General features: G+C 41.9%; 1 long non-coding RNA gene across 1 annotated transcript in view; it reads left to right on the top strand.

Moving 5' to 3' along the window:
* The window catches only part of LOC110257284, a 214,572-nt gene extending 203,905 nt beyond the window's left edge, over positions 1-10,667 (top strand). The window contains exons 4-5 of the long non-coding RNA XR_002339697.1: positions 7,240-7,318; positions 8,749-10,667. This is a non-coding gene — a long non-coding RNA (uncharacterized LOC110257284). The remainder of the gene's footprint in view (positions 1-7,239; positions 7,319-8,748) is intronic.

The following is a 12,602-nucleotide window of genomic DNA, read 5'->3' as shown; positions in this document are numbered from 1 at the left end:
ATCTTCATGGATGCTAGTCAGACTTGTTTCTGCTGAGCCACAATGGGAACTCCACAGTTGGAGAGTTTTTAGCAGAGAAGAGATGTGACCTGACTTATGTTCTTAAAAGTGTTGCTTTGTCTTCTGGTAAAGAACAGAAGAAACTGGGGTCAAGGCCATCAGGCAGATTTGTGAGATTAGGGTGATGGAGGTAGAATTGGTGGAAATGGCCTGGATCTATTCTTTAAGGTAGAGCAAGAAGATTTGCTTCTGGACGGGTATAGAACGTAGGAGTAAAGATTCAAGCAGTTCTCTTGTGGCTCAGTGGGTTGAGGATCTGGCGCTGTGGCTCTGGTTACTGCTGTGGCATGGGTTTTATCCTTGGCCCAGGGACTTCTGCATGCCGCAAGTGCAGCCAAAAAAAAAAAAAGTGTAAAGATTGAAGAACGACTTCAAGGTTTTTAATCTGAGCAACTGGCAAGTAACAGTGCTATTTACATCTTGCCTTTTAGGATTGTTGGGAAGATTATTTAATTGACTTTGGTGCATTGTATTTGCTCAATAAATAGTGGTTGTATTTTATTATTATATTCTCACTTGCTTATCTCTAAGAGCCAAGGAAAACTCTACTTTGATTATATTATTTTTTCCAGAAAAAGAAATTGATCAAAGCTGAATGATTTAATCCAGGCCGTACAGCTAATGAATTGTAAAAGCCAGCTTAGAACTAGTGATTTCTCTCTGAGAGGAATATGCAGAAAGCATTCGAAGGCAGCTAGACTAGAGTTGGTGTTTGCCAAGTGTGGACTGGGAACCTGGAAGTTAAACTTTGTTTTTGAAAGAGGAGCAGGTAAAAATGCCTCTTCTCAGAGATAAGGATTAGGATTTCTGAGTCCTTGGAGCAGTGATTTAGTAATAAGGCCAAGATATCAGGAGACTTTTACCCAGAGTCAACTTAGATAACTGCTTTGTCCTTCCTGCAGCTGTTAGACCCACCCAATGTCTATTGATTGTTGCACTGCAGACACCATTCTAGGCCTTTTACCTGTGTTGTTTTTCCTTTAATCCTCACAACAGCCCCATGAGGAAGATAGTGTGGTTGTCCCTCTTTCAAAAGTCAGGAAACTGATGCACTTGGGTGAAGCAACGTACCTATAGTTACGCAGCTAGGCAGTGGTGGAGCCAGGGTTGAAAATTCACCCACTTCAAGTTAAACATGTTCATTTTATAGATACTTAAAACTGGATCTCAGAGAGTCCAAGCTCCTTGCCTAAGGTCACACAGCTAGTTGATGGCAGAACCCAGAACCCTTGAACCCTAGTCAAAGCCTCTTCCACTGTCCCAGGCTAAAAGGAGATTTTGCATGTCTGATGGAGGCTTTGGCTTAAATATTGAAGGAATGGACCCCAGATCTGGCTATAGTGCTTGATTTGGGCTTGGTGGTTTTGAAATTACAGCTTCTTATGTCTATATATTTTCAATCTTATTTTAGGAACCCTGTTGGGGGAACTTGTTCACTGTTTGCTACTTGGTTTCCCAATAGAATCAGCAGCAGACTCACATGAACAAGTCCATACCAAAAGTTCTCCTTTAAACACTAGAATTGCAAAGGATTTTGATGGGGCCAGGGTACATCTCCCCCTTTCCTTCTTCTCACTGTGACACTGTGAGAGAAAGAGATTAGATTACCAACATCAAGGAAGTGGAGTACGCCCATTTCAAAGTGGCTTCTCAGATTGAACTTAAGAAACGAAAGCCTCACAAATCAGCCTTGACCCTAGGGACTTAGGAAGCCCATTTCAATGGCTTAGACGACAGACAGGAGAAAGAGGCAGGCAGGAAGGTGGCTTGGGAAGAATAGGGATTGCCTGGGACTTGATAGTGAGGACAAACCTCTCATAGCTGTGGTTTCTAACCTGCAGTGGATTTACAAATTCCCTGCCTTGGTTTCTTCACATGCGGCACTCTGGCAGTGGTCAATGAGTTATCTCCTAAATGTCATTCCTAAAGAATTCATAAATTGTTTAGAAGGAAAACAAACAACTCTTGCTTCCCCTAACACCATCCCACTCCAAACTATTATAGGTTCCTACTGAGGCTTCTGGCCATTCTTTGCCTTAATAGTGGTGAGATTTAAGAAACTTATATTTGATATAGACCCTGTAAATTATTCTCAATTTGTTTTTGGATTTCCGGAACACCAAATAGGGTTAAAATCCAAGAATCTGTGTTTCAGACAAAGAGAATCATTTGCCCAACCAGAGTTTCCAGGAGATGAAGGAAAAAACCCTTTTTAGCTACCTGCAATGTCTAGCAAAAGGTCCACTCTCTCGGCCTTGCCCTTCATGATCCACGTCTTGTCTAGGTAAACGGCAGGCCTTGTCCAGTGAGACCTTTCATTTTAGCCGGAGCTTCAGACGTTTTCTAAAGCCCCAGTGGCTGTGATTGCATTCTGGGGACATAAGATGGGGCTAAAAACTCTGCAAAGCTGCTATTCTAGGTGTCTGAATTCACTAGCTAAGATCACAGCAGGGACCACAGACGTCACACCTGGAATCTGGAATGAGCGTTATAAAATTGGCAAGACTGAAAAGGCATTAGTAAACATTATTAAGAATTCCTTGCAGGCAATTAGACTCCAACAATATCTTTGGAGAGGGTTTTTTTTTTTTTTTTTCTTTTCTCCCCCCGCCCCTTTTTCATCTTTATTTCTATCTTGCTAATGAGAGAGTAATGAGCCACATACTTGTTACCTAGGAGGAATATCTCGGCAAAGCTCTAGTGAACTTAAAAACAGTATTTACAAACTGATTATTGTTCGCATTCATTATAAATTTTAAATTAGAAGGAATGGCAATAGAGAGAGCCAGGAAACGAGTTGTTCCTCACTCTGAGGTTTCATGGGCCCTGAAACAGGGCGATGCTAAGATTTCTGCCACTGACAAAACAGCAATGGGAGAGACATTCTTAGACTCTGTAGAAGACTGTGTTATACAGTCTGGGTTTGCATTTTTCTCCTCGTTTGTGGTGGTCCTAAGTCACCTTCAAGGCAGTGATATCTGGTATGTGGGCTCCAGATTTGTTTTCTATTGAAAGCTCACTCGGACATTTTGCACATTCCATGAACTCACCCACCCCGTCCTTCCCTCCGTTTGCTTATTTGTTTCTTTCTGGAGCTCCTTTCTCCAAAGAGGGAGAAATTTCTGTTAAGAGGACCAGGCTGTTGACTCTGGCTGGGACAATCCCCTCCTTGCCTGCAGGCCTTATACTTGCGTTGACCTGCAGGGACAAGGGGACAAAGATGCTAACATGGAGATCTAGCCTCTCTGCGCAGGCCCTCTCTTGAGTCCCAGGACCATTGAGAAGGGCTAGGAAAAGATGAGCCAAGCTTTATACCCCTTTATGTCTTCTCTTCTGTATATGTATTTTTTCCTTTGGATGTGACAGAAAAATTAAAGTATAACTTTGCCATCCAAGGTCACTCTCTTCTACTCATTGGCCTGATTTATATATTCCTACTATTTTTCTTTGTTTTAATTTAGCATCTGAGTGTACTTCTTACCTACCTGTGAATGTCAATCTGGGCTAAGTAACTTACTTACATTATTTTGTTTGATACTCATGACAACTAAGGCTTAGAGAGGTTGAAAAAATTGATGAAGTGGTAATTTTAACTTAGGAGGTCTGACTTCAGAACACCCACCCAAGTGTCCATTGAATTGAAGCAAACACTCTTTTTTTCGTCTTTTCAGGGCCTCTCCCACTGCATATGGAAGTACCCAGGCTAGGGGGCGAATTGGAGCTGTAGCTGCTGGCCTACACCACAACCACAGCAATGCAGGATCCTTAACCCACTGAGTGAGGCCAGGGATTGAAACTCTGTCCTCATGGATACCAGTTGGGTTCATTAACCACTGAGCCATGTCGGGAACTCTGAAGCAAACACTCTTAAGTGCAGATGCTACATGTCATTTCTTTAAAATGAGCAAGCTCATTAAAATACTTTGCATCACTGATGGACTGCACTGATGGGCAGAAGGAATACTGAAATGGGCACGGGAGCCTAGAATGGGAGACAGTGGTTTCTAAGTATGGGGTTCCTATATCCAGAAAGCAGATGAGCCTCACTGAGTGAAAACAAGCAAACAAATGACACTATGGTTCTCCTTTAAGTGAAAGATCAACTTGCATTCACTTCCCTTCTTTTCGGTGTACGGAGCTGTCCTCTTGTTCCATAATCTCTGACAGTAGCTGCATGCCAACCTGCACGGACTGGTGATCAGGCAACTGTTGTTTCACAGGACCTTGGAAGACATGGAAAACAAGCATAGGCTGTTCTTTGTGTAGTTTCCTGCTGGGAATACGCTTGGCTTGGGAGTCAGAACACTGTTGGAGATTACAAGAGAGTCCTGGTGAATCTGAAAGAGTTGGAAAGCCTTAATTCATTTCAGAGAATTAAAAAAAAAACATTATCTCTCATATTTTGGAGACTAGCATCCTAATTAAGAGCATAAAGTTTTGGAAACACACTTAAGCTCTGATTTAAACCTTGGCTTTGCCTCTTCACACGTGTCATCTTAAGCACATTCTTGACCTCGGTTCTGCCATCCATTAAATGGAGATAACAATTCTAGAAATCCCCCAGAGATATTGTGAGTTTTAAGTGAGATAATATATGTTGGAAGCTTAGTGCAGAGTAAGGAATATAGTAAATACTCGAATAGGATTCACTATGATTATGTGGCTATTTTCCTTGGACACAATAGAAATTTTTTTGTAGTTGATGTAGAGAGAGATAGGAAAGGTAATTTTAAGCTCTAAAGGAATACATATGAGACGATTTTGAAGGGTAGTGGGACTCAATGGGAGGGACACAGGGACAAAGGAGGGGGCCATAGGATATGAGGAGAGAGGATGCTTTATAAAGAAATTTCTATCAGCAAGACAGCATCTTGCCCCTGGGTCTAGCACAGAAATGTCCTCAGGTCATTTCCAAATTTGAAAGGAGCTAGGGCTAGGGCCAGGAGCATCCAGGTGTATTTCTGATGTGTGGTCATTACTGCAGTTAGGGAATCTGAATTTTAGGTGATTAAATCCAGGAAAAAGTTAAAGGAATAAGTCAGAAAGCAGGTAGAAGCGCAGATGAGTGCAACATACACAGAATAAAACAAGACTTCATATTTATATGCTTCATTATGGCTTATAAAATACTTTCATATTCACTACCATTCTGCAGAGCATGGCAAACTGTGAGTTGTTAGCTGGGTGAATAGAAACCTGGCAGGCCAGAGATAAAGCCTTGTCTTTTAGATATGAAGAAATCCCTAAAACCAAAGAGGCAAGTAAGAAAGCAGAGCACCAGATGTGAAACCTCAGCATCAGCAAGGTTACCTTAAATCACATGATGTAATTTTGCCAAGCCTCAGTTTCCTTATCTGCTAAATGGGAATAATTACAGTATCTGCCTTACCATGTTGTTATTAGGATTGGCTGAAGCAATGAAAGCAAAATACTTAATATTCCTAAGTACTTATAGTTGTAAGCTGATCAGTACTGAGGACTGTCTGGGAAGTTTATGAAGAAAGGTGCCTGGAAACAGATTCTGAGCACAAGGAAAGGAAGAGAAAGTGGGGCAGGGAGGTGGTGAAAAGCATTGTCCTACTTGGTATTTTTGGCCTGATTTTGGAGTTAGCAATGCTACAGGCAGGACTTCCCACCCAGTGTCCTTTCTCCCAATATCAGACCTACTTTCTAATTACTGGGTCTAAATGAGAGCCCTCTGTTCCCCATAGACTGTGCCTGGCACCCTGCACATCCATCTGGCCTTACTCTGTCTCAGTGAGCTCCTAATCCAGACACCATGTGCTCAATGTGAGATCTCAGCCCTCCACAGAAGATTAAGCAGAAACATCCTGTCCCTCTGGTTCAGAGAGGAGATCTTTTGGCACATTTCTGAAGAAGTTGGCAGTGCTTGCTGGAAATCCTCATGACTGGTCAAAGCTTTGGACAGACTCAGGAGTGCTGTCTGTAAGTTCACTTGGGGAACAAGAGCTTGGTGGTGATTTAAGGCCTTGCTAGATCTCTGGTAAAATATCGCTGTCCTTTAGTTAAGAGACATCATTCGTTTGCAGTATTCTCAGCAACTTCTGATTGTGACCATTAGCAGAGTGTCCAAGCCACCCCTTTACCACTCCCACCTCTAGGACTCCTTCTGGAGATCAAATCCCATCAATCGTTTTCTTTGTAAGTCACTGTCTCTCACTGTATCCCATCCATCCATCTGTCCACCCGTCTATCTGTCCATCCATCCCTTCATTTAACATTAATGCTTTCTTCATATTAGACTTTGTGTCTGTGGCTTCCATGGCCAGCCTATTACCAACTTGCCGACTTCTCTGATCCTTTGATCTCTTCCAACCTCTTTCTTAGTAGATTTCTGGATCGTAGCCGCTAGGTCTTCTCATGTTTCATGATTATCTAGGCTGATACTCTTAACACTGGCACCCCTAATTTTCAGGGATGAGGCTTCTTGAGGCTTGAATGAAGTGTTAAATTTTGGAAATATGTTGAGCTTTTCCTTCATTTTATGTGAAGGAAATGAGCATGTTGGTTATGTAGCCTTGAGAACGGGGTCCAGGAGATAAGGCTTGATTGGCCTCATCTTTGCTATCAATTAGCAGGTAAGGAAAAAAATATGCTGAAACCTTCTTCCTAACTGCACATTTCTGGGCCCCTTCCTACAATCAACAAATTATAATACCCTCTTCAGAGAGGCTAGTTTCCTTTGTGAGGAAAACAAAGTAATCTACCCAAATGCTGAAAAATCCATTCATTCTGGTTAATTAATTTTTTTTATTCCCTATAGAACAGGTGTTAAAGAGTTTTCATATCTGTGACTCCGGAATCACCGATGTGGTCATAAGGGGCCAGGAAAGAAACTTGACCTCTTGAGGGACAAATCACTTTTTTTTTTTAATGGTGATTTATAAGCTCCAACTTTATTTGTGTTGAGGCACCTGTTAATATGTAGATAGAGGTAAGATTGTTAGCCGTCTATTCTTACTTAATTCCTTAGTGCCTTATCTTAAGAAATCCCTACTATGTTGTCACCGTCAGGAGATATCTAATTTCGGAAACCTTCCTTTGGACACCTAGCTGGTACCACCACTGACTCTTGGCAACCTTCAGGCCTTTGTAGAGCATGAAGTCACTTGCAATCTGAAGTCCTCCAAATCTAATCTGGTCATTGCCTCTTGACAGAGTTTGGACCCAAGCTCTGGTGTGGCCTTCCCACCTGTTCACTGGTTTTCCTGCTCCATTTGCGGTTCTCATAAAGACGGTAAGCAATTAGGCTGTTCTGTTGTGGCACATGGTAGTGTAAAATTATGGAATTTAGGATTTTAATGAGTTCAGGTGCCATACAAAAGAACTCCCCCTCCTCCTCCCCCCACCCCTTGTCCATAAAATTATATGGCTTTAGAATTGGGGCTTTATGTAGCCTGGACTAAGCCATTTTATTTAAAGAAAAAAAATTGACCAGGAGAAAAAAGAACCAACACAATTATATGCAGATTCGTTCATAAATCAGGCACTGCAGCAGCTGTGCAGCACATGTTGGTGATCCCAGGTTTGTGGCTGGAACTTGAAAGATAAACATGAACCTGTTTCGACAGAGGAAAATCTGTTCACAGCAAGGAGCTGACCCTGTTCTTTAAACAAGGATGATGGTGTGGCAGCCTGCTGTGTCCTGCCTTGTGTTGCTGTGTGGTGGTGAGGGTCACATAAAGAAGAGACCAAAGAATGAGAAGAGACTTACCTAGGGCAAAAGGAATCAGCATCCGATCCCAAAGAGTAAGAAAAATTTGGTTCTTCCACCCAACGGTCTAGGACCCAATTAGCTAGGTCACTGGAGCAGGCAAGATTTTTCATATGTGTTTTCAGAGGTGAAAGATCCTGTGCCCTAGAACTAAATCATGTAAGGGGAAAGTATGCAGTTTATGATGAAAGAGTAGTTCTGAGACTTAGGGCCTTTTAAATACATGCACATATCCCAGAGCTGCTGCCAAGCCCCTGCTTGCCCTAGGTGTGTGGGGAAAGGAAGGACAAACAGAGGGGATCCATCTGTTTGAGGATTCACCGCAAGGCTGATTGCTCTTGCTCTGGCCTAGTGCCAGCAGGAACGCATTGCAAGGTCCAGCTGTTCCCAGCCATTTCCTTGGTCCAGATATCCCTTGGGGGATGGCATGCAGTGTAATATATTTCTTAGCTGGCTTTTTGTGGGAATGGGTATCCTGGGCTGACCTGCTTCTGTCTGCTTCAAATGGAAGGAAAGACGCCGTTGGTAATGTGATGGTCTCTTTGTGACAATGAGGCTGAGACGGATACAACGGTGGGGTCAGTTAATTAACTGGGACTAATGATAGTGTAACCTGCCCCAGGCAGACCTGGCTAACCTCTTTTCTCCTTCTACTAAATAAAAGGTGAGGATTTTGGAGTGGGTCTGATTGTCTTCTTCTCCCTCTGTGTTTTTCCCTAGAACTCTGTCTTGGTGCTTCATTGATAGGAGTTAATAGTAAGGGGCGCCCTTGAGCAAATCTCAGGCTAAAGGTGCTGTACTCAGTGGTTCTGTGCCTTTCAGCAATTTTATCCCAGGACAGTCCTCTGTATCAAGCACTGGCCAAGGGAAAAGATCTATCAGCACTAGGGCATTTTTTTAACCTGGAAAAATGGTAATGATCCCAGAAGGCATGATTTTTTTTGTCTTTTCAGATGACTACTGTTCACTCCAAGAGTCTGAAAGAAAATTCATATGCTCAACACACAAGTGATGCATCATTATTAATAAATGAATGGAGCTATTTGTTATTTATTATTTAAACCTTCAATACTGGCTGGCCTGAGTGATACATGAAATATAGGCAAGTAATTTATTTATTAGAGAAAATAATGATTTTTTTCCCCCACAGCATAACCCACTCTGACCCCAAACAGCAAGAGCTTTATCAAATACAAATACGATGGCTTGTAATTTTAGAGTCTTCCAGAGCATTGTAACTGACAACCTTTTTAACATAAGTACATTGAACAAATAATTTATAGACGTATTCTGGGAATATTTTAGGGTATTTTATTACTACTTCTGAAAGCTATGGCATGTTATCGATTTTGGTATATTAATATAACCTAAAAGGGAGGGCACACACTCAGCTCCTAATCCACATCAGCTTTGATGGCAAACAATATATTTTACTGAAGGGAGCCCTGAGCCAAGGCAGCAAAGGTTAACAATTACACATCATAGCCAAAAGTTTAAGATAATGAATTTCACTCATTACAGATCTTCCACTTTGGGGACTGAAGCAGATTTTCTCTACTTACAGTTTCAACCAAATTTCTTGCCCATCATTTGTCAGCATGAACTTCCCTTTCCTTCATCCCTTTCTTTCCCTACCATTTCCTTGGGATTCACAAAGCCTGCCTTTCCAAAAACTATATTTTCAGCCTGGCTTTTGGGTTGTTTAAAAAGAGGTAACTGTATTCCTCCTTGTGTTGCTTGATTCTGTTAGGTGTTTTCTGGATGATTAATGCTTATGTTATCAACATCGTGTTTATATGTGGTATTTTAAAATCATTCACCTCTTTTTATACTTAGACCCAGAGCTCTCGCACACAGACATTATTGTGCAAATTTCTGAACTTAGAGGAATCCTTAAATTGTCCTCACTATCTTCATCCCTCAGTGAGAACTCAGTGCGTAAGCCAAGCTGATCTCTTACTGTTTGAAACTCACCCCATCGTTCCTGCCATTAAGCCTTTGATGTTGCTGCTCTTCTCTCTTTTTTCTACCCTATCACTTTTGTGTATGAAGATTTTCCCGACCACTCCAAATACATAATTATCTTCTTCTCCGAACCTCTGGACAACTCAACCTCTCCCCCTTATGATTTAGCACTTTTATCATGTGTGGTCTTGAATTAGTCCTGACTTCTTTTTTGCAGACATCCTTTATCCTGGATTGACTCAGAGTGATTTGAGGAGACAAATCATATAGGTTAAGTCTTCCTTGAACTCCACATCACTCAGAATGCGGTTGAACAGAAGGGCTGAGGCAACTCAGTATATACCAAATTCAGGATACACTGAATTTAAGGTATACTGAAATCTAAGGAGGATGAATAACGGTTTTCAAAGTATGGTTAGCCTCTCTCCCTCTAATGATTAAACAATTGCTGTATGATTCAAAATTTTACAAAATTCTGTTGGGCATAATTATTGGGGATGGACTTTCTTGACCTTTATTATTATTTTTTAAATGTAAAAATTATCATCACAAATACAAGAAATGCTCCCGTTAGAAAGGTCTGAATATTTGGAAAAGCAAAAAGAAGAAAATAAAATAATCTGCCATAATCCCTTCACCATGGTGAGCACCATTAATATCTTAGAATGTATCCTTCCAGACTATTTTGTGTATACATGTGTTGGTTTATATAGACACACACTTTTACATATATCACTATTACGGCCTTCATTAATTTCTTAGAATAACTTGCCAGAAAGAAGTTGTTAGAATGTATAACATAAAAAGACAAGTATGTGTGTTTGTGTGTGTGTGTGTGTGTGTGTGTGTGTGTGTGTGTGTGTCTGTGTAGGTGCTTTAAAACAGTACTGCACAATATGGATTCTTTTATAACCTGTTTTTCCACATGGCAATAATGTGGCTTTAATGGCTGCATATTAAGTCATTGTACCTTAATTCCCTTAACCAGTTAATTATTTTTTGACCTTTAGGGTTTTGAACTTTTCACTCCTACAAAGAGTGCTAAAAATGAGCTTTCTTGTTTGTAAATATTTGTGCACATTTTTCATGGTTTCCTCAGGACAGATTCCTAGAAGTGGAATTTCCAGGGCAAAAGGGCACACATAGTTTTAAGGCCCTTAAGGCACATTGCCAAACTGCTTTAGAGAGGTGGCATACAGTGGTGAGATCACTGTTTCTCTGCCCTACCCCCATCGCCCCAAATTTACTCCACTTGAACTTGAAGAACCAAGGTTGGGTTTACAGTGAGGGAAGTGAACAGCTACTAATGTGCTCCTGTAGCAGCTTCCTAAAAATGGACCTGATATGTCACTCATCTGCTTAAAGACCCTGTTTGCCTCCAATGCCTGAGCAACCAAGTTCCTACTCCTTGGCTGGACCTTTTGTAATCTGTCCTTAATGTGTGACTGAGCTTCATTCTTCTACAACCACGCACTTGGAGCTCTTCCTGTGCCAAGAATCTCACCTTGGCTGAAAGATGTTCTGTACTCTTACACCTCTTCAGTTTTACACCCAGGGGCAGTGCTCACCTTTACAGAAATATTTGTTAGAGCCATGGATTCGTCAAATAACAACAGCCAGTGCATTTGTCAAAAAGGGAAAAGAACCATGAATCAGTGAAAACTTTATGTTCTCAAGTCTTTTTTCTCTTTCTCTCTCTTTTTTTCTTTTTAGGGCTACACCTTGGCATGTGGAAGTTCCCAGGCTAGGGGATGAATCAGAGCCGTAGCCGCAGACCTATGCAACAGCCACAGCAGTGTCAGAGCCAAGCTGCATCTGCAGCTTACGTGGCAGCTTGTAGCAATGCCAGATCCTTAACCCTAAAGGATCCCTGAGCAAAGCCAGGGATCAAACCCGCATCCTCATGGATGCTAGTAGGGTTCTTAACCCACTGAGCCACAGTGGGAACTTCCTGTGGTCTCAAGTCTTAATTGCTTATTGTGACATAAATAAAATATCAGCTAATATTTCTCTGTGCCAAGAAATGTGTCATGTGCTTTCACTGGATTATCATTTGTGGTTCTGTTGTCCCTGTATTACAGATGAGAAACCCGAGATTCAGGAAGATTATGTAACATGTCCGAGGACATGACTAGACAGTGGTAGACTTGGGATCTGAAATATAGCAAATGTAGACAATAATACTCTTAAGCACACACCACCCCCTGTTGTCTACCAGAGGCTCCTCGTTCATTCCAGGCACTCTTCACAGGATGAAGGAGTTGCTGCTGGTTTAAAGAAGGCAAGGGGCCCTGTGTAGTTTTGGGATCCAAGATTCAAGTGCATAGTTCAGGCTTTGAAGTGAAAAGTTAAAATGTCTAGGTGCACCGTTAAGCTCGCCTTATCCATGTGATTCAGGGTTGCTCAGTCACGGCACTGTGGACATTTTGGACTCGAGCATTCTTAGCTGTGGGGCCCTGTCCTGTGCCTCCCCTGCCCCCAGCTGTAACAGCCAGGAATGTCTGCAGACCTTGTAAACAAAACCACTCCCAGAGAACCGCTGGTCTCACTGCAAAGGTGTAGTGGGCTTCTGTCACTGTGTTTTGCTTTGTTTTGTTTTTAGGGCCGCATCCACGGCTTGTGGAAATTTCCAGGCCAGGGGTTGAATCAGAGCTGCAGCTGCCGGCCTACACAGCCACAGCAACGCCAGATTCAAGCCTCATCTGAGATGTACACTACAGCTCATGGCCCCACCAGATCCTTAACCCACTGAGCAAGGCCAGGGATGAACCTGTGTCCTCATTGACACTAGTTAGATTCATTACCACTGAGCCACAATGGGAACTCCTTTTTTTTTTTTTTT

The sequence above is a fragment of the Sus scrofa genome, chromosome 16, assembly GCF_000003025.6.
Source record: "Sus scrofa isolate TJ Tabasco breed Duroc chromosome 16, Sscrofa11.1, whole genome shotgun sequence".
Lineage (NCBI taxonomy): Eukaryota > Metazoa > Chordata > Mammalia > Artiodactyla > Suidae > Sus > Sus scrofa.
The sequence above is the reverse complement of the archived record's forward strand: the minus strand, read 5'-3'. Positions and strand labels throughout refer to the sequence as shown.